Source organism: Sus scrofa, chromosome 11 (genome assembly GCF_054392235.1).
Source record: "Sus scrofa isolate SSC_HxYL_T2T_F1_AM1 chromosome 11, Sscrofa_HxYL_maternal_Yorkshire_Landrace_v2.0, whole genome shotgun sequence".
Taxonomy (NCBI): Eukaryota; Metazoa; Chordata; class Mammalia; order Artiodactyla; family Suidae; genus Sus; species Sus scrofa.
Genome location: NC_139393.1, coordinates 59,276,766 through 59,303,282, shown reverse-complemented (window position 1 = coordinate 59,303,282; position 26,517 = coordinate 59,276,766). Strand labels below are relative to the sequence as shown.

Below are 26,517 nucleotides of genomic sequence, written 5' to 3'. Positions count from 1 at the left end.
CAGAAATTTTTTTCTTTCTTTCTTTTTTTTTTTTTTTTTTTAGGGCTGCCCCTGTGGCATATGGAACTTCCCAATCTAGGGGTCAAATCAGAGCTGTAGCCACTGGCCTACACCACAGCCACAGCAATACTGGATCCAGGATCCGGGTCGTGTCTGCAACCTACACCACAGCTCATGACAACACCAGATCCTTAACCCACTGAGTGAGGCCAAAGATCGAACCCGAGTCTTCATGGATTCTAGTCGGGTTCATTACCACTGAGCCACCACCAGAACTCCTAAAATCAGAACTTTATTTTTAAAAGTTTAATTTTAAAAAAGGATTGCTTTGCACACACACAAAAATGTTTAAATTAAAAACTCCTAATTACTCTGAGTTAAAGAAAAATAAATTCCGAATACTGCAACTAAGACTACTTTAAAAATAACAAAGTATGAAAGTTAACTGCCTATAGGAAATTGTTTTAAAATGTAATCCTGAATTGGATACTGGGCTATATTGTGTTTATGATTTCTCTAGCAAAAACTTCTGTTTTCCTCCCAAAGAAATAAATAACACAGATGCTTTTGAAAATGAAATGACGCATAACCAGGAATCAACGTAATTTGTTACCCTATTTTCTGAGTGTTAGCCTTAAGCAAATAATTTAATTAAATGAACTTGGTGAACTTTGTGAGGTTTAAATAGGTTCGTATAATTAAATTATTTGCGTAGACTTAACACTGAGAAAATAGGGTAAGTTTAGCAGAAAACAAAATGATCTTACAGGCCATACATCTTATCTTCCCCAGTCTTGAAGCGGGGCACAGGGATGCTCACACAAAGGACATATTTTGCAACATCCTTGAAAGCTAGGGGTGACCTTTCAACAGAAGTGAAGGATGGAGTGTGTGTTCAATTAGCAGATGTTCCTGTAAACCCACTGTTACTGGATCCCTTCATCCTTTTCACCTTTCTGCTAGCTGGAGATAATGAAAATTATAGTAGCCACCTTGAGCCCACAAGGCATAGCTAGGGGTGAGAATTATAGGACCACTTTCCTGCTGTAAATGCCCCCTTACCTTTGGACTATCATGAGATAGTGAGTGAGAAATAAATTCCTATATTTCTGAACTCACTGCAATTGGAGGTTTTGTTATTATAGCAGATTATCCTATATCCTAGTCCTTACACATAGGTACTATCATTATCACCATTTTAAAGATGGAGATCAGAGAAATTAAGGCATTTGACCAAAGCAAGAAACATTAAGTTATAAAGACAGAGGTCAGACCAAATGTGACTTGAGACCTACTGGGCTGGCCACCACGCAACACCACTTCAGTAACTAGAGTTTCTAAAAGTCATCATGCTGTTGTGACTGCAAGACTCCAAGGAACTCCTAAAAGATTTCCCACAACGTTTTTCAAAGGGAATTAGCATTTCCAAAAAGGGGGAGAGGAGGCATGGTGGTTACATTACGTTTGAATGAAACAACCCTCCCATTTCCATTAAAAACTCAAATTTATCTTTTCCTTAAAAGGAAAAATTGAAAAGCGTTAAAGTCTAATTGAACCTCAGTCCTCTTGAGTGAGTCACACTGACTATAGATGCCAACCCTTAGTGGTATAGTGGGTACAGATCACTACCAGCTTGACCGTAAGATGAAGAGGCCATCTAAGAAGAAAGGGTGGCATATATAAACCAATAATTTAATTTAAAAAACAGGAGTTGCCGTCGTGGCGCAGCGGAAACAAATCCAACTGGGAACCATAAGGTTGTGGGTTCAATCCCTGGCCTCACTCAGTGGGTTAAGCATCCAGCATTGCTGTAAGCTGTGGTGTAGGCCGGCAGCTGTAGCTCCAATTAGACCCCCAGCCTGGGAACTTCCATATGCCAAGGGTGCAGCCCTAAAAAGACAAAAAAAAAAAAAAAAAAAAAAAAAAAGGCCAGCAGAAATAACAAGAAAATCCCCATGCTGTTGTAACTCATACATAATGACTGTAAAGTGGTTTAATGGAAATAGTTCTGACCTTCTGAATTACTGATGTTACCTAGGAAGTGTTATAATATCTGCTTTAATCACGAAACATTTGGCTTCACAAATCATAGGAAAAACATGGGAGGGTATAATATTTGAAGGATATAAAAGGATCCTAGAAATTTGAGGGCAGTAGTACTACAGAGCCAGCCTCTCAGGAACTAGACCAGGAAAGCCATCCGAAACCAAACCCTGCCTCCCCCTCAGAGACCACATTTTCATGCATTTCTGCTTTTTTTCTGCTGGACTGTTTCATTCATCTGCTTCTCTTCTAGGGGCTCTTTCCGGCTTCAACTTGTACATGTCTCCAAGTGAGGATTTCAGCCCCCTCTACACAATAGCAACTCTTCATCCATCATTTTGATGTGTCCCGAAGGTTAACCGCCTTAGGCAGGTCTGTTTCCCAATTTGAAATTCTTAAGAGATGGATCTGATTGGCTCTCTTCACGTTTTTTTGAGCCAGACTATGCAAGTCACAAGTTTCTGCCTTGCTGAAGCATGGACTTGCTGCCTTGGAGTACGTGCACATCCCTGGCCCAATAAGTATCCGCCAGATGGTATGATGACATGGTATGTGACCATAACATACTCACTCATTAGTGAACAAGGATCTCAGCAGCTTCCTTTGGAACAGCTCAGGAAATAGCAGGCCATTATAAACAAGTCTAATACAGCTCTGATAATTTTGCTCAACTGAGAAACCATTTTCAACTCAGATTCTAATCAAGAAATGATCCTCTCTACCAAATGCAGTTGAATGAACTATGATCGCAATGGCTGAAGTGGAAAAGAACACAAAGGTAGCTGGCTGAGGCACAAAGAACAAAACAACCAAACAAAACACTGGGGTGGGCACAGAACTTCTTGGTGGAGAGTACAGTTGCAGCTCTAACACACAGAGAGAGAATCTGTATCAGAGAGGAGTCTTCAACTTTGTGCATAAGAAATTTATTCTGGGAGTTCCCCTGTGGCACAGTGGGTTAAGGACCTGGTATTGTCACTGCAGCAGCTCAGGTTGCTGCTGTGGTGAGTTCCATCCCTGGCCCAGGAACTCCACATGCCACTGATGAGGCAAAAAGAAGAAAAGAAAAGAGAAAAGGAAAAGAAAGAAAAGAAAAGAAGAGAAAAGAAAAGAAAATTACCATGAGATACCACCTCACCCAGTCAGAATGGCCATCATTATTAAGTCCACAATTAACAAACGCTGGAGTGGGTGTGGAGAAAGGGGAACCCTCCTGTACTGTTGGCGGGAATGTAAGCTGGTACAACCACTGTGGAGAACAGTATGTTGGTACCTTAGAAATCTATACATAGAACTACCCTATGACCCAGCAATCCCACTTTTGGGCATATATCCAGACAACTCTCCTTAAAAAAGACACATGCATCCACATGGTCATCTCAGCACTATTCACAATAGCCAAGACATGGAAACAACACAAATGTCCGTTGACAGATGATCGGATTAGGAAGATGTGGTATATATACACAATGGAATACTACTCAGCCATAAAAAAGAACAAAATAATGCCATTTGTAGCAACATGGATGGAACTAGAGACTCTCACACTGAGTGAAGTAAGTCAGAAAGAGAAAGCAAATACCATATGATATCACTTATATCTGGGATCTAATATATGGCACAAATGAACCTTTCCACAGAAAAGAAAATCATGGGCTTGGAGAATAGACCTGTGGGTTGCCAAGGTGGAGGGGGAAGGAGTGGGGTGGATTGGTAGCTTGGGGTTAAGGGATGCAGACTATTGCCTTTGGAATGGATGAGCAATGAGATCCTGCTGTGTAGCACTGGGAACTATGTCTAGTCACTTATGATGGAGATGATGATGTGAGAAAATGGAATGTGTCCATGTATGTGTAACTGGGTCACCATGCTGTACAATAGGAAAAAAAATTGTATTGGGGAACTAATTTAAAAAATTAAATTTTAAAAAAGCGAAAAAAAAAAAAGAAATTTACTCTGGCTAGCTCGAGTATATGAAAAGATAATATACTAGATGTATCAGAACCCTCAGGACTAACAGAAAAACTCAGGTAGCAACCAGGTGTCTTTTAAAGGGTCCAAGTTAGAATACTTGAGAAGTCCATCCAGGTGAATGGCAGCTAGAATGAATAGGCCCAACCATTTTTAGTTCATTTGTCCCTCTGCCCACTACTTAAATTCTCATACTTCCAAGAGTGCCCAGTTAGGCTCGAGGGGGAGAAGTGCGCACCTTCTGGACCAACACACCATCAAAGGAAACCAGATGCTCTTTCAAAGTTGTGGGATAACAAGAACAATAATAAGGAGGAGAACAACAACAATAATGTCCATTATAGAAACTGTTCCCTGAGCAATAAACAATTAGTAGAAGCAGCTGGCAAAATATAATGCCAAGAACAGCCTCTTTAGGAATGTTGTTGAAATCAAACAGGTAAAAATAACAAAAAAAGAAGCAGGCTCCCATATAGAGAGAACAAACTTGTGGTTACCAGAGCTCCCACTGTGGCTCAGCGGGGTAAGAACCTGACATAGTATCCATGAGGATGCAAGTTCGATCCTTGGCCTCACTCAGTGGGTTAAGGATCTGGTGTTGCCCCAAAGCTGCAGCATAGGCTGCACATATGGCTCAGATCCAGCACTGCTGTGACTGTGGCATAGGCCTGCCGCTGTAGCTCTGATTTGACCTCTGTCCCTGGAACTTCCATATGCTGTGGGTGCAGCCCTAAAAAGAAAAAAACAAAAACAAAAAACTAGTAGTTACCAGTGGGGAGAAGGGTGCAATATAAGGGTGGGGGAGTGGGAGACACAAACCATTGGGTATGCAGTGGGTTCAAGGATGTATTGTACAACAAAGGGAATATAGCCAGTATTTTGTAATAACTGTAAATGAAAAGTAACTCTTAAAATTGCATAAAATTATTTTTAATTAAAATAAATTTTTTTCTAAAATGTGGGCGTCATTGACAACCTTGAAAAGATAATTTCGGTGGAATGGAGAGAGTGAAAAGCTTAGCTAGAGTGCTGCCGATGCTGACTGATGATCAGGAAAGACAGGAGTTCCCTGCTAGAGCGATGCTCATGATTCGGCAGCGAAGGGGGCAGCCAGAGTTCAGATGGAGATGGCATTCACAGGTGGAAGATCGGGCTTGGAGGAAGAGCAGAGAGTTCATTTCAAGGAGGTTGGCAGATGTGACCAGAGATGGAAGCTCACTTTTCATTGAAATAGAAAGGAAGTTCCCAGGCCAGGGGGCCAAATGGAGCTGCAGCTGCCGACCTACATCACAACCACAGCAACACCAGATCCGAGCCAGGTCTGTGACCTACACCACAGCTCGTGGCAACGCCGGATCCTTAGGCCACTGAGGAAGGCCAAGGATTGAACCTGCATCCTCCTGGATGCTAGTCCCGTTTGCTACTGCTGACCCATGAGAGGAACGCCCAGCTACACTCTTTTTGCCTTGGCGGGATGATATCCTGTCTCCTTCTGCCTGAAATGCCCTCCCTCTGGCTCATTAACTGATCACTTTTACTCATTCTTCAAGGCTCAGACCCAGTTGTAAATTTCTCAGAGAAGACTTCCCCGAAGCACTGTTACCCATGCTATATCCCATCACCCCATCTGTTGCAGAGCCTCACACAATCTGAAGTCATGTTTATACATTTGTTCACCTGCATTTCCCAACTAGAATGAGGTCAGGGACCCTCTTTCTTTCATTCTCCTGCCTAGTCTGAGAGCAGTGGTTCTCCAGCTTACTCACTTCAGGACTTTACTTTTCAGGGACATTTTATATTCTAGATTACTCGTTTATTATAAAACGATATAACTCAGGAACAGCCAGATAAAAGAGATGCATAGGGCAAGGTATATGGGAAGGGACACCACTCTCCCCAGTTGCCCATGAATTCACCCACCAGGAAGCTCTCTGAACCCTGTCCTTTTCGGGTTTTATGGAGGCCTCACTACCTGGGCGTGACTGATGAAGTCCAGGGACTTTACCCTCTTAAAAGGCCTCCAGAACCCCCAAGGAGCTTCAGTATATGTGTGCTACATCTATTTTATCTCCTACACATCGGAAACTAAAACTGATACATTTAGAAAATACTTATGAATTCCTTTTTTAAAAAACAACAATATTAAATCTTATAATGTGTTAACACAAATAACATGTTTATGACAAATAATACTATCTTCTAAAACAGAAAAATAGAAGAGTGACACTATTTTCCATTTTTGCAAATACCCTTAATAACTGATTAAACAAAAGACATCTGGAGTCTCAAAACCAAACAAACAAAAAAGAATACTGTTGAAAAGATGTATAAAAAAGTGAAGTTTGAACACATGCAGATGAAACTAAATCAAATCTCCCACTGGAAATAAAGACAACAGATAAACTGCACATCAACTCCTTGAAGCTGTCAGGTAAGTATCATTTAGAAGGAGAAAATTGAGACTCCGCAAGATTAAATGACTTATGTGAAAATCCACACAGGAAGTGGCATAGCTGGGATCAGATCCTGTGCATCTGGCTCCACTCCAGACTCTATCTAAGAACCCACAGCAGGTTCAAGGGAAGGGAAGGGAAAGAAATGTGCCATCGACAGGCCAAGAAACCTAAAGAAGGGAATCAGTACAGCTTAGACAAAGCAAGAGGAAAAATATAAAGTTAGATACAACCAGCAGATCCTCTGATGATATGTCAAGTCAGCTTTCACTGACTCTACCTAAAAGTAAGATTGAAGAGGAAAATCTTCTGCCTGATGCTTATGTTTTCTCAAATCTGGAAGGGCTGTCATTCATTATAAAGTAGATTTCTTATTCCGAATTGTAAGTAAATTCAGACAGTTCCACCTAATCTTGTCCTTATACCTCCCCAGATTAAAGCCTTCTCCAGCACCAGCTCCTCCATAAAGATTGTTACCGATCTCTGAAGTGGTGGCTGAGATGTGGATGTTTGTAGTTTATGCCTTTACACAAGGAAAACATTTTGTCTAGTTTCCCATCCTTTTCTTAAATAATCTTTAAACAAGAGAAATGCCTGATAACCAGCTTCATTTCATTATGGTTTAATTCCAGGAAGAGAAGAGAATGAAAGAGTAAAAGGGCCAGAGAGAACCTGGCTAGAATGGTCTGTGTCCCTTCGTCGGTCAACTGTTTATATTGCAGAGTCTTAAATATTTCACTTCTTCCCCTTCCTGTTTGTCTTCATGAGCAAATTAAGTGGGACTCCAAATTGTAATTGTTTGTAAACAGCAAAGGATTATTTGGCTGGTAGGACAGGCTTGTCTATAATTTTAGATAAACTTAAATCCTGAGTACCAGAAAGAGGCAAACATTTGTCCTGAACTAACAAACTGATTATCTTTTTGTCTCCATCTCAGGTTTGCTGCGTATAATATGGCTAACTGCCCACTGAGGGTAGACTAAACTGTGTAGACTTAGTGAATTCCACTATCGTACCCACTTAACCGTATAGTTAATAAAGGAGAAGATTTTAGCGTGTTTCCAATCTTCCTCCTATATTCATACTTGAATTGCTTCAAAAAATGCTAAAGAGAAGGTGGATCTGTTCACAGGCAAGGGGAGATGGGTTTCCATTGTAGATTATCTTTGCCTTCCTACCCTCTCACATTACTTGGTTAAAAAAAGAAAGAAAGAAAGGAGTTCCCATCATGGTTCAGTGGAAATAAATTTGACTAGTATCCATGAGGACCAGGATTGATCCCTGGCCTTGCTCAGTGGGTTAGGGATCTGGTGTTTTGGTGAACTGCGGTATAGGCTGGCAGCTGTAGCTCCAATTATACCCTTAGCCTGGGAAACTCCATATGCTATGGGTGCAGCTCTAAAAAGACAAAAAAGAAAAAAAAGAAAAGAGAAAGAAAACAGTTACAATAATAACAAAACCACCTCTCTCTCTTTTTCCTCTCTAGAAAGAAACACTGAGCATGGTAAAGAAAAAAAAAAAAAAAAAAAGAGGCTTCAGAAATATCACTTATGAGTTGACAGTAAATTAAATTTAATTTTATTTATTAATTTTTGCTTTTTAGGGCCACCGCTGCGGCATATGGAGGTTCCCAGGCTAGGGGTCTAATCAGAGCTACAGCTGCTGGCCTACGCCACAGCCACGGCAACGCCAGATCCAAGCCGTGTCTGAGATCTACACCACAGCTCACAGCAATGCCGGATCCTTCACCCACTGGGTGAGGTCAGGGATCGAACCCACAACCTCATGGTTCCTAGTCAGATTCGTTTCCGCTGAGCCACGACGGAACTCCAACGCTAAATTTTAAACCTAGTACTATTTCACTACTTTTTTTTTCCTTTTAGTTGTCGTTTTCTTTGCAGGTTTATAGAGATATAGTTGACATATAACATTGTTTAAGGTCTGCGATGTGTTGACTTGATACCCTTACATTTGTGAAACGATTACCACAGTAGGGTTAGTTAATACTGCGGTCACCTCACAGTTACCATTTCTTTGTTGGGAGGTAAACATTTAAGATCTACTCTCTTAGCAACTTTAAAGTATAACATTATTGTTAACTCTTTTCACCATGTTGTACAGTAGATCTCCAGAATGTATTGTTCTTAGAACTAGAAGTTTATGCGCTTTGACCAACATCTCCCCATTCCCCCCAACCCCTGTCTCCAGCAATCGCTATTGTATTCTCTGTTTCTATGAGTTTAGGGTTTTTTTAGATTCCACGAATAAGTGGTACCATGCAATATCTGACTTCCTCTGTCTCAACTGTTTAGCTCAGAACAATGCCTTCATATCATCCAGGTTGTTATAAGTGGTAGGATTTCCTTCTTTCTCACAGTTGTGTATATATACCACTTTATCCATTCATCTATAGATGGATACTTATTTCGATATCTTGGCTATTGTGAATATTACAGCAAACGTGAGGTATAGATATCCCTTCAATTTCTGATATCATTTCCTTTTAACATATACCCAGAAGATTGCTGCATCACATAATTCCATTTTTAATTTTTTTAAAAAAACCTCCATACTGTTTTCCATAATGGCTGTACCAATTTATAGTCCCACCAAAAGTGAACAAAGGCTCTCTTTCCACATTCTCACCAACTTCTTAACTATTGTATTTTTTTCCCCACACTGACACCATGTGGAAGTTCCTAGGCCAGAGATGGAACCCACAATGCAGCTGTGACCTGCGCCACAGCCACAGCAGCGCCAGGTCCTTAACCCACAGCACCACAAGGGAAATTCCTATCTCTTGTCTTTTTGAGGATAGCCATTCTAATAGTTGTGAAGTGATATCTCATTGTATTTTTGATTTTCATTTCCCTAATAATTAGTGATTTTGAGCATTTTTTTTGTGTGTGCACCTGTTAGCCATTTGGATGCCTGCTTTGGAAAAATATCTTTTTAGTCCCTCTAGCCATTTTTAATAAGGCCGTATGTTTGTGTTTTGCTATTGAGTTGTATTAGCACGTTATATATTTTGGATATTAACCCCTTAACAGCTATGTGGTTTGCAATATTTTCTTTCACTTTGTAGGTTTCCTTTTCATTTCGTTGATTGTTTCTTTTGCTGTGTAGAAACTTTTCAGTTCGATCCAATCCTAATTACTTATTTTTGCTTTTGTTGCTTATGCTTTTGGAGTTTATCCAGAAAGTTATTCCCAAGACTAATGTTAAGGAACTCTTTCTCTATTCTTTCTTCTAAGAGTTTTATGGATTCGGTCTCATATTTTAGTCTTAAGTTCATTTGAGTTAGTTTTTGTGAGCATTGTAACATAGCATTCATTTTCATTCTTCTGCACAGGATTATCCAGTTTTGACAACACATTGAACAAATGATCCTTTTCCCATTGAGTATTCCTGGTTCCCTTGTCAAATATCATTGACCGTATATGTGAAGTTTTATATCTGGGCTCTTGATTCTCTTCCACTGGTCTATCTATTTTTATGCCAGGCCCATACCATTTTGATTAATACAGCTTTGTAGTATAGTTTGAAATCAGAGCATATGATGTCTTCAGCTTTATTCTTCTTTCTCAGGATTGCTGTGGCTATTCAGCTATTCAGAACTTTGGGTTCCATAAGAAATTTCTGATTGTTTGTTCTATTTCTGTGAAAAATACTGTTGGAATTTTGATAGGTATCACTGAATCCATAGATAGCTTTGGGAAGTGTGAACATTGTAATGTTAATTCTTCTTATTCATGAACACAGGATATCCATTTGTTTGTGTCTTCAACTTCTTTTGTCAGTCTTAGAATTTTCAGTATATAGATCTTTTATTTCCTTAGTTAAATTTATTCCTATTTTGGGTTTGGTGCTATTGTGATTAGGGTTTTGTTTTTTTTTTTCCAGAGATTTTGTTGTTTGTGTCTAGGAATGCAACTGATTCTGCATGTTGATTTTGTATACCGAATCTTCACTGAGTTTGTTGATCAGTTATAATAGTTTTTTAGCAGAGTCTTTTAAGAATTTCTCTATATATAGTCATATTATTTGCAAACAAAGGCAATTTTACTTCTTCTTTTCCAATTTGAATGACTTTATTTCTTTTTCTTGGCAGCTTAGAATTTCTGTATATTCCTATATGTTAAATACAAGAAAAGGGTTCATGAACATACTCTAAGGGAGGAACATGCAGGGTGTATTAAAGAGATGGAATGATCCAATGTTCTTGGACCAGAGCAGAGAAATGGGAAAGTGGAGTTCCTATCATGGCTAAGAGGTAATGAACCTGACTATCCAGAGGACACAGGTTCGATCCCTGGCCTCATTCAGTGGGTTAAGGATCTGACATTGCTGTGAGCTGTAGTGTAGGTCACAGACACAGCTCGGATCCCGTGTTGCTGTGGCTGTGCTGTAGGCTGGCAGCTGTAGCTGCAATTAGATGCTTAGGCTGGGAATTTCCATCACCACAGGTGTGACCCTAAAAAAAGGGGGGGGGTATAGAAAGTGAGTTAGAGAAGCAAGCAATGATCAGATCATGAAGGGCCTTGGAGGCCAGGGGAACTACATGGATTGTAAACCAAGTAAAATAAGAAACCACCAGAGAGTTTTAAGCAAAGGAATAATTTGATTTAGGTCATGATATATTTTTATTTAAATTTATAAATTTAACATGAATATTAACATATATATAATGTATTTTAAAGTTTAACACTTACATATCAAACATCTAGTGATGGTCACTGCTAGGAAAGGAGACTGGCATGGTGTTACCAAGAGGAACTTTATCTGTATTGTTTGCATCTTTAACGAGGACATATTTATGTATAAGTTAAAGAATTAACTTAAAAATAAAATAAATAATTGAAGGAAAACATTTTAGGTATAAGCCAGAAAAATAAGTCATTTTCAGACTTAGCCCCCAATCGTATTTTTTCATAAAAAGGCACAAAATCTATGCCCAAGCACAGATTTCAACATCCACAGTTTAGAGGCTGAAAATGAAGTGAAATCCAGAATAAAAAAAATCATAAGATGTGTTTATCTTTGTATCATTCTGAATTAGGACATGTGTGCTAATATATAAAAAAATTATTCTCGGGAGTTCCCGTCGTGGCTCAGTGGTTAACAAATCCAACTAGGAACCATGAGGTTGCAGGTTCAATCCCTGGCCTTGTTCAGTGGGTTAAGGATCCGGCGTTGCTGTGAGCTGTGGTGTAGGTTGCAGACGTGGCTCAGATCCTGCGTTGCTGTGGCTGTGGTGTAGGCTGGCGGCTACGGCTCTGATTAGATCCCAAGCCTGGGAACCTCCATGTGCCGTGGGAGCAGCCCTAGAAATGGCAAAAATACAGAAAAAAAAAAATTATTCTCATTATTAACCTTTGTTAATTTGAAACCTCTGAAAGATGATATGAAGAAAAGACAAGCACGACATATTCCTGATCTGGTATGCAAATCCAAACATGCAGATCCAATCACATACAGGGAGTAAGTATTACTTAAATCAGTTGTTAAGAGTAGATGTGATTCCTGTGGTTGTTTCTTTCATCATACATAGATGCCCTTTTGGACTCTATATGACATAGTTTTAAAAATTATATATAGGAGTTCCTGCTGTGGCGCGGCAGTAACAAACCTGACTAGTATCCACGAGGATGTGGGTTTGATACCTGGCCTTGCTTAATGGGTTAAGGATCCAGCCTTGCTGTGAGCTGTGGTGTAGGTCAAAGACACAGCTTAGATCTGGCATTGCTGCGGCTATGGTATAGGCCAGCAGCTGCAGCTCCCAATTAACCCCAAGCCAGAAACTTCCACATGCTGTGGGTGCAGCCCTAAAAAGCAAAAAAATAAAAATAAAAATAAAATTGCATATATTCCAAACCCAAAAAGAGGCTATAAAAACATCACCATTTAGTAAATAAGTAAACCTTTCACCCTAGATAAGATAGAACTAAAACATGGTTTTCAAATCTGTATTTTTTATCACTCATTTAATCTGAATAGCATCAATATCATTCTCATTAAAAACAATTCGATTCTGAATTTTAATTGCACGGAACCTAGTGATTGCTGTGGCAGGGATAATGAACAGATACTTTGGGTCTGAAAAGTAGCTTTTGACTTGGTGAACATGGTCACCAGTGCCTCTCTAGACAATGTAGCAGCCTGAGAAGTAACTCATCCGACGGAAGAGGATAAATGGTCCAGGGCATAGAGGAATAGATGTGAGTAGAACAAGGTGATGTGTCATTTAAAATATCGTCCAGGTGTTCCCTGGTGCCTCAGCAGGTTGAAGATCTGGCATGGTCATTGCTGTGGCTCAGGTTACTGTTGTGGTATGGGTTTGACTCCTGGCCTGGGAACTTAAACATACCATGGGCATGGCCAGAAATAAATAAATAAGTAATCTTCCAGCCCTACTCCTTAGGAAATGTATACCAGACTCCTTGAATTCAGAGGTTAACATTAAACCATGAGAACAAATGAAAAAGCAGAATCTCTAGAGATGCTAAAGAAGGCAAAGAATTAAAGCAGTGGAAAACCTTTTTAAGATTTTTTAAGAATTTACCAACCGGAGTTCCTGTCATGACGAATCCGACTAGGAACCATGAGGTTGTGGGTTCGGTCCCTGCCCTTGCTCAGTGGGTTAACGATCCGGCGTTGCCGTGAGCTGTGGTGTAGGTTGCAGACGCGGCTCGGATCCCGCGTTGCTGTGGCTCTGGCGTAGGCCGGTGGCTACAGCTCTGATTGGACCCCTAGCCTGGGAACCTCCATATGCCGCGGGAACGGCCCAAAGAAATAGCAAAAAGACCAAAAAAAAAAAAAAAAAAGAATCTACCAACCATTCATCTACATGTTGTACAGTCATCATAGGAGATTAAAGGAAAAAGACATAATTTCCCAGGGACAAACTATTAACATGAGAAGAATTTTCTATATTAAATAAGAGAAAAATTGGAATTTTTACGTCCTCCAAAAGTCTTCATAGTATAATTAGAAACTATTGGAGTTAGTGTTCAAGTTTACTTTACTGAACCAAAGGCTGTGTATGCACTTCCAGAAACACTTAGCAAATGATAGATAATTATATATTGAGCACCTACTGGTTGCAAATGATAGATAATTATATATTATATATATAATATATATTATATATTATATATTGAGCACCAATTGGTTGCAATGCTCTAAGCTAGGCATAGGGAAAACAATAATGTAAATTATAAGCAAGAACAAGATATAGGCCATGCGCATTTGGAGCTTAAAGTCTAAAGGAGAAGATAAGCATAAAACAATTAATGTAGATGACAATTTGTTAATGAAGTTCATTGTATAGAGGGTATATAACAGCGATCTTATCTATTCGAAAGGTATGAACTGGGGTCAATGAAGGATTCCCTGAAGAAAAGATTTTTAAGTTAAAAAGTGCAGAATGATAGAAGTTAAATGTGTAAAGAAGTGGATGGAGGGTGCGGAAAAAGTATGTCCGAAAGAGGAAAGAGCAAGTATAGAGGTCCTGAGGCAGACAGGAAGAAAATATTGCAAGATGAGCAGAGATCACAGCCCAAGAGAGACCATTACAAGAGACAAGCCTACTGAGGTAGGCAAGTCTCAAACCAGATAGGGCCTTAGAGACCCCATTAAGGATTCTGGATTTATCTGAAGAACCATCAGGAGTCACTGGGAGGGTTTAAGCTAGGAAAGGAATATGATAATATCTGTACTATTACAAAGTTACCTTGGCTATTGTATGAAGAATCAGAAGGGATTAGTGGTACATGTGGAGAAATAAAGAAGTTTTCAAGCACGTGGCTCAGCTATGGTAAAGGTGTTTGGGATAAAGAGAAGATTCAAGAAATTGCTAAATAGGCGGAATGAACAAGACTGGATATGTGCCTCTAAGGCAGAAGACAAAGTTCATACTGCTTCACAGACTTATAGCAGGGACATGAAAAAATCTATCAGGATTCTTACTAAGTATGGGTACCGGAGTTTGGACACTTCCAGTCTGCACAGCTTTGCAATACCATACCTGTGAAGACATTTTAAGGGATCACTTGGATAATATTGAAATCATAAGGAGAATGTATTCCCTCTAGAAAATCTCCAAGGATTCTGAGAAACTTCACTGCAGTAAATGAGTCCTCAAAAGAAGCTTGTGATTCTGTACCTGAGAGCACTAATATTAGCTTCCCTCCAGAAATGCTGAGAGAAGTAGCTACAAGCCAAGGGAAGTAGTTCTAAGCCAAGGGAAGTAACTCTAAGCCAAGGGAAGAAGGGAAGCATCACTGTCCTTGGGAAATGAGCAAGAATGATGGGCAGCTTGGAGAATGTCACTAAGCCCAGGACAAGAGTATGAAATCACTATTCTTTGCCAAGTATTTCCGGGAAAGAGAAGCTATTCTCTAAAAAACTCCCCAAACATGCTGCTGATTATCTACCTCAATGTGGAGTCCCAGAAATGCTGAATCGAGAGTTGAGCCTGTGACAAAATGAAGTGATGTAGTTTCCTAATTATTAGTAACAGAAAAATCTCAAGAAAAGAAAGTCAAATTGGAATACAATGCGGACATCTATTTGCTTTAGCCTATGTAAATAATTACATGCATATAGGGAAGACTTACTAGGATACACATCTGTATAGTATGTCTGAGCCCCTTTGTTATATAATCTCTACCCCACCCCCTAAATAACTTGTTAGTTGGATGCTAATTCTTTTTTCTAGGCTCCTCCTTAAGGATATATTTTTAAAGAGAATTCTTAAGCCTCTAGGAGTCATCTTTTGTCCTATAGTTAATCTCTTAATAAAACCAATTTAGCTGCAATACAAGCAGTAATACATAGTGTACTATTTACTGCACAGTTCTGAACTTGCTCAGAGATTGCCTCTAAGTAGGCTGGAGCTACCCATAGGTAGAGTTGGTTAGGAGACATGTGGAATGGTTTCAGAACCATTGTTCTGGGAAGTTATTTCAGACTTAGCCTACTGTATATAAGGACTGTATTGGGCGTAGTGTCTGTTCTTAAAATCTGAGGGATACGAGACTCATACTCAGGTAAAATGCATAACTGGGCTGTATTTGCAAAAAGGCAAATCCGCATAGACCAGGACAGAACAGTGTGACTGGCAATTACCCAAAGTGAGCTGGAACATTCCCTGTGAGTGAGGTGTGTTACTAGATGGGAAACACAGTAATAATATTCCATTTGAATTTCTCGGGTTGTATGTCAAGTACCTTTTTTCACAGATTCATACGACCATTATTGGTTTAATTTCATTTGCCACTGTTGAGTAGTCTGCCATTCGGAATGAGCATGTCTTCCATCTATTGTAAGTGAAGGATTTGCAAGTGGCATTATTCCATATTTTCTTAAGGATTTAAGCTGTCACTAGCTTTCAACTGTCTCTACTAAAGGGCTCTTTGCCAGGAATCCTACCTGATGCCAATTTTCATTTAATCTCCATAAATGTTTATTAATACAATAGTGCACAAAATCTTAACTAGTGAACATGCCAAACAAGGTATTTATTTTTCTACCTCTCTATACTCATATTTAAACATGTTATGTAAATATGTCCACACCTAAATCTGTCCCATCTTGTTGATCCATTTTTAAAATTCACACCCTGTCTTGTATAAATGCAACCCAACCATGAAAGTAATTTGTTCATGAGTCATAACCTTACAAACACTGAAGTAATTGTAAAAGCATCTCTTGTTAGTTTGCAATTAGGGTATTAAGTTTGATATCATTCTGTATTAGATTTTAGAAAAAAGTCAAAGGGTTTTATTTCTTAATACTCAATAACATTTAATCATGAACACATACAAAGACAAAGCTAAATATATACCCATTTCAACACCTACAAAAGTAATTAGCCTTCCTGGGTATATCATGGCAGATGGTGTTTTTTTTGTTTTTTTTGTTTTTTTTTTTTAAAGGTACGTACTGAATACACAAACTGAATAGGTTCTTAAAGGCATGCCACAATATGCTGGAACACAATATTTTTAAGCAAAGTCCTCATCTTCTGTATAAGAAAAAAAACCCTGTTGTATAACTATCAATTTGAACCAAATATGCTTTAGAGTTTAACACTTTCTATATACAACAGTGATTCAGAAAAGGTACAATTCAAAGGTATACCCACTCTAACTATTAAATAGGATCTGACTGTATCCCTCTACTTCACAGCCATGAAGGGATTCCTCCCAGAAATTTTGTAGTAAGCCAAGTTCTAGCAAGGTACACATTATCTGCCAAAACTCTCCTGATATAGCAGAGTCTTAAGCCAATCGGAGAATCTCTTGGTAGCAGAAGCCACTCCTCCTGTGTTAATTACCTCATTTAATGACTCCTCCTCTCACTCAATTGCCTATATTGAATGTCCTTAACATCTATCAAAGTTATCCCCTGCCCACCAACCTCACAAACATTTCCTAAACTGGACTTCTGGACATTGCTTACCATTTATTGAAAAATGTCTTAATTGATCTACTAGTTTCCTGCTGAATTCTCTTCCACTTCACTCACTACATGTTCAAACACAAATCTCATCATGTTATTCCTGCTTCACATATTCTTATGATCTCCTCAAGAACCCTAGGTCTCCAGGGTAACATTTCTACTTATTATCTCAGCAACTTCAAGCTGAACTTTTTTCAAAGCTCCTTCTCCATTCCCATGCTTACACCTACACTCTATGCTCTAACTTCTCTCGACTTGCTGTGCTCTCCTATTTAGAGCCCTTTTCTGAGCGTGCCTTTCAAAAGTTAGCTTAAGTATTTCCTCTTTCCTGAAGATTTCTCAGAAAGCATGTGCTAGAGGAATGTGAGATGTGGTGAAAAGCTTGCTTTGCAGAGCAGCTGGTGTCTGAAACTTCTCGGAACAAATGTGAATTCTCTGGCTAGCTGTGTGATCCAGGAAAAAAAACTGGTTGGTCCCCACACATAGCAGGCCACCCTATCCATTCTCGTTAAGTGGGTGTTGCCACCAAGGAAGAGGACAAGTAGTCAGTGCCTGAGCACCCGTGGTCTTATATCCTTCAGCTGTGCAGCTTTTTTCTGTTGAGATATAATTGCCATGTAACATTGGGATGTTTAAGGTGTACAGTGTGTTGAGTTGATGCATTTATTTTTGCAATATGATTACTACAATGGCATTAACTAACACCTCCATCATGTCACATAATTTTTTCTGTAGTGAGAACATTTATAAGCTAGTCTGATGGCAACTTTGAAGGATATACTTCATTGTTGTTAACTGTAATCACATGTTGTGCAGTAGATCTCCAGGATTTATTCATCTTCTAACTTCAAGTGTATACCTTTTGACCAATATCTAACTCATATTTGACAAGGTAACCAAGAATATTCATTGAGAAAAGCATAGTCCTTCAACAAATGGTGCCGAGGAAGTTGGATGACTACATGCAGAAAAATGAAATTGAGTTTCTATCTCATACCACTCACAAAATAACTCAAAATGGATTAAAGACTTAAACATAAGACCTGAAACCATAGAAGAAAACCTGTTTTCTTCTTCCATAAGATCTGAAACCATAGAAGAAAACCTGTTTTCTTCTTCCAGAAGAAAACAGAAGAAAGTTCTTTGACATGGGTCTCGGCAATGTTTGGGATATGACACCAAAAAGCACACCAACAAAAGCAAAAATCAACAAGTGGGACTACGTCAGCCTAAAAAAACTTCTGCATAGCAAAAGAAACAATCAACAAATAAAAAGATGACCTATGAAAATATTTGCAAATCACGTATCTGAAAAGAAGTTAACATCTAAAATATTTCCAGAACTCATAAACTCAATAATGAAAAAGCAAACGATCCAATTTTTCAAATGGGCAGAGGAACTGGATAGATATTTTTCCAAAGAGGACCAACGAGTGTCCAACAGGTACATGAAGAGGTGCTTGACATCATCAGTCATTGTGGAGATGCAAATCAAAACCACAAGGAGATATCGCCTCACACCTGGCTGTGACAATCTGTGAGGCTGCCAGCCTGTCATCTTCCCAGACTGTGCCCATGCCATATGCTGCTGTCATACCTGGACTAGGATTTTCTCTGCTTCCTTCTCAACATTCTGGACCCCTACAAACCACCTCCGGTAATTTTTCTTTCCTGCTGTATCTATCTGGTCAGACGGTTTAATCTTTGACTTTTGTTTTTTCTTTAAGTATATATACTTACAATATAGTGACTATAAGTAATATTTAATATATAATATACTTGAAGAATATATATAAATTATACTACTTATATATACTATTATATATACTATTGTACTAACATACTATTGCTATCATATATACTAGTCTACACTGCTAAAATGTAGAGATTGATAAATATATTAAAATGTGTATAATAAATACTACTAAATGTATATACTTAGACAATACACATTTTTATATATGAAAGTAGCTTCTACTTCTCCTATATTTTTTTGCCAACATTCCTTTGACAAGGTTGCATTGCCCTACATCTCCCCTCTGTATACTCACTCTGGAACTCATAACCTATTCTAACTGAATCACATAATAGCAATAATTACCACTCATGGTACATTTACTGTGTACTAAGCAGGATACAAGATATTTTGGATGCATTGTGTTATTTAATTTTCCCCACAACCCAGGAAGAGGTGTTATGAGAACTACCCTAAAGTTGAGTAAATGGAAGCAGAGAGGTATGTGGCCAGTCCTAATTCATAAGTCCAATGTTGTTGCACATACACACAAATCAAGGCAGATGAGAGGAAGGTGGGAGAATAGAAAGTAGTATATGTATTTCTTGAAAGTGAAGGGAGCAGCGGTCAGGGAATGGAGAAAAGGCAAAATGAGGGAGAAAAAGCACACACCTCAGAAGGATTTGTAGAGCAAACACTACACTGAGTATTTGACATGATTCAGCCGACTTAAAATTCCCCAACCCAGCCTACATCTTCCAACCACACTCCTAGACCTTGACTTCAGGCATGAAAGGCCCACATTCTCATGACAATTTCTTTCACTGTCCAGACCTAAGGAATGTGTGTCACATGGAGGTCAACCCAAGGGCCTCAATCCTGAGTAACAGAGTCAAAAGAAGTTGGAGACTGAGGACACAGAAAATGGAAATCAAAATTATTATGATTGGGAGTTCCCATTGTGGCTCAGGGGAAACGAATCCAACTAGTATCCATGAGATGCGGGTTCGATCCCTGGCCTCCCTCAGTGGGTTAGTGATCTGGCATTACCATGAGCTGCGGTGTAGGTCACAGACACGGCTCAGATTCTGTGTTGCTATGGTTGTTCTGTAGGCCAGCAGCTGCAGCTCTGATTTGACCCCTAACTTGGGAACTTCCATATGTAGAGGGTGTGGCACTAAAAAAAAGCAAAAGAAAAAAAATTATTATGAATGGATCATTAGCTGCTTTGCTGAGTTAGGAATTTTATTAAAAAGTTTTCAACTGGGGGAGTTCCCTTCATGGCTCATCAGTTAACGAACCTGACTAGGATCCATGAAGATGTGGGTCTGATCCCTGGCCTTGCTCAGTGGGTTAAGGATCCAACGTTGCCATGAGCTATGGTGTAGGTTGCAGAAACAGCTTGGATCCCACGTTGCTGTGGCTGTGACATACGTCTGTAGCTGTAGCTCCAATTTGACCCCTAGCCTGGGAACTTCCATATGCCCTAAAAAGCAAAAAAAAAAAAAAGTTTTCAACCAGGTATTTTGACAGAGATGACATTGGAATACAAAGACTACTTGGCCGGAAATCAAAAGGAAGTTAATAGCCTTTGGAAGAAAAGCTTAGAAAAAATGTTTAAAAATCTGGACAAATTGTCTCCTTTAAGATTAGAAAGGCTCTGTGCTCTGAAAAATAATGATTATAATAACAACAGTTACCATTTTATAAACACCTATTTTGTACAAGATGCTTTGCTCTCTTGATCTCATAAACCTTTCCAGCAACCTTGTAAAATGGGTAATACTATTCATATTTCACATGTAATAAAACCAATGTTGCAAAAAATTGAGTAACCTGCTGTATTAGAGTTCTCCAAAGAAACAGAACAAATATAAAATATATATGGAAAGAGTTTTGCCATAAGGAATTAACTCACATGATTATGAAGGTTGACAAGTCCCAGGATCTGTAGTCAGTTGGAGACCCAAGAGAGCCAATAGTATAGTTCTGATCCAAGATTGGCAGGCTGAAGATCCAGGAAATGTCAGCGTTTCTTTTGAAGTCTGAAAGCAGGAAAGAAAACTCAATGTCCCAGCTCCAAGACAGTGAGGCAGGAGGAAGTCCTTCCTATTTAGGGAAAGATCAGCCTTTTTGCTCTTTTCAGGCCTTCAACTGATTGGATGAGGCCCACCCACACTGGAGAGGGCAATCTGCTTTACTCGATCTATTGATCTGAATGTCAAACTCATTCATAAAACACTCTCTCAGAAACATCCAGAACAGTATTTGACCAAATATACAGGTACTCCATGACCCAGTTAAGTCGACATAAAATTAACTATCAATCCCACCTAAAGCCACCTAATTCATAAGTGCTGGAGGTGGGATTCAAATTCAGGTCTGTCCTTTTCAAAACTTCATTGCTATTCATCTATATTATAAACACAGGACCATAAGAATTACCCAGAATGCATGATTCTGTCACTTGAAAAGTTTGCCAAGATCACAGAAAAATTAGTCAATGAGTATTGGCTAGAACATTTAGCTAGGTTAGCTAAAAAATCCACTTAATTTTTGCACTTGAGTTGAATTAGGTATGCTGGTGCCAAAATATCTTAGAAAAGGAGAAAGGGACTAATGGTCTTAAAGGGGCTGTGAGACAGGGGAAACCAGCCACCTGGATTTCCACCAGTAAGGCAGGAAAGTTTTTTTTCAATGTCCACCAATTTCACAACCTCAAATAAATCACTATTTTGATATTTATAAGTTTGATTATATTCAAGTAAAGAGAAAGAACTGATTTTAAAAAACATCCCCCTTTATACTTTCAATGGTACCTTCCTTGCAATGGTTCGAGAGAAAAGGGAGAATCACATTTTTTGGTTAAAATAAGAAATTCAACCCAAGATATAGGTCATCAATAATCATATTCTGTCCAGATAGTTTAATGAGTTTGGAAATCAATCATCAGGAATATATTAAGAATTAGCTGACTGAATCGTATGCAATTCCTTTTTCCCCATGGTTTCGTATATCCTTATATTCTACAAATGGGGAAACATACTGCTCAAAATAAGCCTGGTTCAGGATGGATGGGCATGTACAGAAACTACAACTCCTATTAAATGGAAAAGAGTGATACATGAGTGCTATTCATAGAACCCACTAATAGTCAAGGATCCGGCGTTGCTGGGAGCTGAGGTGTAGGTTGCAGACATGGCTTGGATCCCATGTTGCTGTGGCTATGGTGTGGTGTAGGCTGGCAGCTGTAGCTCTGATTCAACCCCTAGCCTCCTCAAACTTCCATATGCCACACTTGCAGCCCTACAAAACCCACTAATATAACCATATGCTCTTTCCTTGGTGCAGTCTATTAACCAAGTATGTACTATTTTTAAACTTATCTATGATTTTTCTGAACAAATCAGTAGGCTTCTAATTTCATCAAAATACAATGATAAGCCTTCAAGATTTCTTTAGCATCAGAAGAAATCGTTCCAGAATTTTTTTCCAGAAAAAAAAATTCTGATCAGTGAAAGGACAAAATCCACCAAATTGGGAGCACTCTAGGATGATTGTATACTTGAGGACACACAATCGGTTGTGGTACACTACTTCTTTAAAAAGATGCTTTGAAATTATTCACCTCATCTATCTAATTTGCAGAAAAATACTGAGTCAAGCAAGTCTGATCCAATACACATTGCCTTTTTATTTTTTTATTTTTTTTGCCTTCTTCAGAGAAGTATCATGTGGGAAATAGTACTTAAAAATGGGAATCCCCCCCCAAAAAATTTAACACCTTACTAAATTATAAGGTTGGAAGTCACTGTTATGAATTTATTTAAAGATAAAATAAATTAAAGCTGGGGCTCAAAATATCATGTTTAGGAGTTCCTGTTGTGGCTCAGTGGGTTAAGAACCTGACATAGTGTCCATGAGGATGTGGGTTTGATCCCTGGCCTCACTCAGTGGGTTAAGGATCCGGAACTGCTGCAAGCTGTTAGGTCGACTGGCAGCGCAGCTCTGATTTGATTGTTAGCCTGGGAACTTCCATATGCCACCAGCCTGGCCATAAAAGGGGAAAAAAATCATGTTCACACTTTCATAAATTGGGAAATGGCATTCTAGATGGGACAGTCTTAGTCTAAGAGTTGAGCCTATGCTTTAATCTCTGAACCTGGATCTGTGGGTCATGTTCGGTGACATACCCAGGCCGTTGTCCTTCTGTTTCTTTATATATAATGCCTAATATGAGAATAATAATTGCTTTGTAGTTCAAATGTATGCTATGATGATTCTAAAGAAAAATGCCAAGGAAGAGAATGAACAAGAAAAGCCCTACATTAATGACAGAAGACTGGGCAGGAGTAGGCAAATCAGGAAAAAAATGTTGGCACTAAAAAATCTGGATGAAGCAAGGTAAGATGAGTAAAACATGGAATGGAGTCAAAAGAGAGCAAATACCGGTTCCCAAATTATTCTGATTTCAGATGTGAAAAGAGGGAGAAATGGCAATTCCTAAGAGCAGAGAATTTAATGCTTAATAGGGAAGAGAAGGAAATGCAGTGATGAAAAAGGGGAAGAAGAAGCTCCCTCCAGCGCAATCCGATATTCAGCAACTTCCTAAAAGACCATGAAGAGAAAAAGACAGCTCCTTAGGCAGACAATGATCAAACTATTCCACAGAGTATTTCCATCTTCAATTCTGAGAACATGTCTGCTTCCTTCTCTTTTTTGACATCAAACAACAGACCAGAGAACCTTAAAACCTTTTTTTTGTAGAGTTATAATTGGGAAAAGATGCAAGGAAGTCTGCAATTGCCCATGTAGGGATTAAGTTATGAAACTTTGACTCAAAAGACACTGGAAATATTTCCAAGACATTTTTGCAACAACTCAAATGTCAGGGTTGTATGATATAAGCTTGGGAAATAGCACCCTGATTTATTCTCAAAGATTTATTTGGGGAAAAGAATCTGAAATACAAGCTGCAATTTGTAATAACACTGTTCAAAAAGCCAAAAATGAAGATTGTTTACATGTTGTATTAGAAAAGAAATACTGGCTAAAGACAACAGCTTTGTGTATTCAAAGAGTATTGCCGTGTGAGAATTCGCCAAATAACTTAATGAAATGGTACGAAGTTAGTATAAAACAATTCCTAAGCCAAGGAAGAACTAAAAAATGGATGCCTAAAATATGCCATCCATACACGTATGTTCTTGACCATTTAGCCACATAAATGTAGTAGGAAACTAGATGACAGTGAAAAAAGTAGTAGCTTGCAAGATCAGAGGAATAAATAGCTGGTTGATGGACTTCGTTTCTAGGTTGTCTTCTTTGCTATATAGATGTATTTATTTTTGAAATTTCAAGATGTGCATGAGCTTTTGGGGAAGAGCATCTTCTGGAATGTATAATTATATCTGTTTCAAGTAGCGCTTTCTAATCACCACACTGGTCAAAATGCCTTATGCCCTCATAGTACTGGTAAAGATAACTAATAACAATTATTTTCAAAAGGTTTTTATGGGAGTTCCTGTCATGGCACAGTGGAAACAAATCCAACTAGGAGCCATGAGTTTGCAGGTTTGATCCCTGGCCTCGCTCAGGCCTCGCCCTGGTTGAGGATCCAGCGTTGCCGTGAGCTGTGGTGTAGTCGCAGACAAGACTCAGATCTGGCATTGCTGTGGCTGTGGTGTAGGCTGGCAGCTGTAGCTCCAATTCGATGCCTAACCTGGGAACTTCCATATGCCATGGGTACGGCCCTGAAGGAAAAAAAAAAAAAAAAAAAAGCTTTTATGCAAATTTGTATGGGATCTGGTTTAAAATGAGGGCTATCTACTATTGCGTTTGACTGCTCTGATTTTGATGAAGATCCTGCAAAAGGACAGAAACAATATATGTATGAAAAGGATTTAAAGTACTTTAACAAGACAAAACTTGAAGAAATAGTTATAGAGAAATTGTAGGAAGAAAGATCCAAAAATGAATAAAGCACTAAAATGTCTTAAAGTTTTACTTAAAGGCAGATCTCACCTTATGCAAAAATACCCAAGGGTACTTTAAAGTCAGCTGGAGTATATTCCCAGATCTACCATTTTTCAGCTGAGTGATGATGGCCCAGGAAGACTAAACTGTCAAATTCTAAACTTCAATTTCCACATGTATGAAGTGACGATGATAATAATAATATATTCTTTATAACGGTATTTTAAAGGTTAAATGTGACCTCTATCACACTGCAGTATAATTATTTATGGTCGTCTCTTTCATTCTTTCTTTCTATCAACAAATATTACTTGAAAGCCTACTAAAGTGAATACTGACTCTGCCTCTATTTCTTTGTCTCTGTTAGCCATGTGGCTTTGAGAAAAATATTTAACATCTGTGCCAATGTTATCTTTAAAGTTGAGATAAAAATAGTATACATCTCAAAGGGATATTGTAAGATTAAATAAGCTAATACAAGTAACATATTTAGAAAAAAGCCTAATAGTAAAAGTTAGAAAATTGAGGAGTTCCCATGGTGGCTCAGTGATAACAAACCCAACTAGTATCCATGAGGATGCAGGTTCGATCCCTGGCCTTGCTAAGGGGTTAAGAATCTGGCATTGCCGTGAGTTGTGGTGTAGGTTGCACACGTGGTTTGGATCTGGTGTTGCTATGACTGTGACATAGGCCAATAGCTACTGTTCCTATTTGACCTGGGAACTTCCATATGCTGCAGAAGCAGCCCTAAAAAGTAAAGAAAAAAAAAAGAAAAAGAAGAAAGAAAGAAAGAAAGAAAGAAAGAAAGAAAGAAAGAAAGAAAGGAGAAAACTGACAGATCTTAGCTAGATTTTTATTAATTTTTTCCTTCCTCCTTTTTCTCCTAATCGTTCTTACTCCTTGTCTTATCATCACCATCAACAACACCATGCATTCTGCAAATCCTTTCCTATTAGGAAATGATATTCTTCCTTTTGGGGGGTTCTGTTATTCATTTGTGAAGTTAAAAATTATCAGACACAACTTAGAATAGATTTACAAGGAGATCCTGCTGAGTACCATTGAGAACTTTGTCTAGATACTCATGTTGCAACAGAACAAAGGGTGAGGGAAAAAATGTAATTGTAATGTATACATGTAAGGATAACTTGATCCCCTTGCTGTACAGTGGGAAAAATTAAAAAAAAAAAATGAGCAATACAAAGTAAAAACTGCTGGAGTTCCCGTCATGGCTCAGCAGAAAAGAATCTGACTAGTATCCATGAGGACACAGGTTCAATCCCTGGCCTTGCTCAGTGGGTTAAGGATCCAGTGCTGCAGTGAGCTGTGGTGTAGGTCACAGACGTAGTTCAGATCTGGTGTTTCCGTGGCTGTGGTGTAGGCCGGCAGCTGCAGCTCCAATTAGACCCCTAGCTTGGGAACCTCTGTATGCCATGGGTGCGGCCCTAAAAAGCCAAAAAAAAAAAAAAAAAAAAAAGTCAAAACTACCATACAATTTATTAAGGAAATAATATAAACAATAAATAATAAATAAACTATTGAACACTAGTTCCCATTATTAGTCAAAACCTTTTGGTTTGCAAAGAAAATCAACTCAAACTACCTTCCCTGAAATTGTAGGGGGAAATTTTTTGGCTGAAGTAAACAAACAACACGAAAGCAAGAGGTGGGGCTGGCCTCAAGATCCTTTGAATCCAAAAACCTCATAGCTTGTCAAGACACTCCCTCCCAGAATTTCTCATCTCTGCTTCATTTTGAGTGTAATTCCATGCTCTCCTCTGCAGACAGCGCTCTCTGTGAGACAGAGGTCACACACTCACAGTTCTGGGTGTGACTCCTAACAGGTCCTGACCGAGGTGGCAGGGGACCTTATGG

At 38.8% G+C, this 26,517-nt stretch overlaps 1 protein-coding gene across 1 annotated transcript in view; it reads right to left on the bottom strand.

Moving 5' to 3' along the window:
* LOC106505319 (uncharacterized) overlaps positions 1 to 26,517 on the bottom strand; it is a 354,150-nt gene that overhangs the window by 233,081 nt on the left and 94,552 nt on the right. Inside the window, exon 6 of the mRNA XM_084982075.1 lies at positions 20,585 to 20,711. The gene's annotated coding sequence lies outside the window, so the exon portion shown is untranslated. The remainder of the gene's footprint in view (positions 1 to 20,584; positions 20,712 to 26,517) is intronic.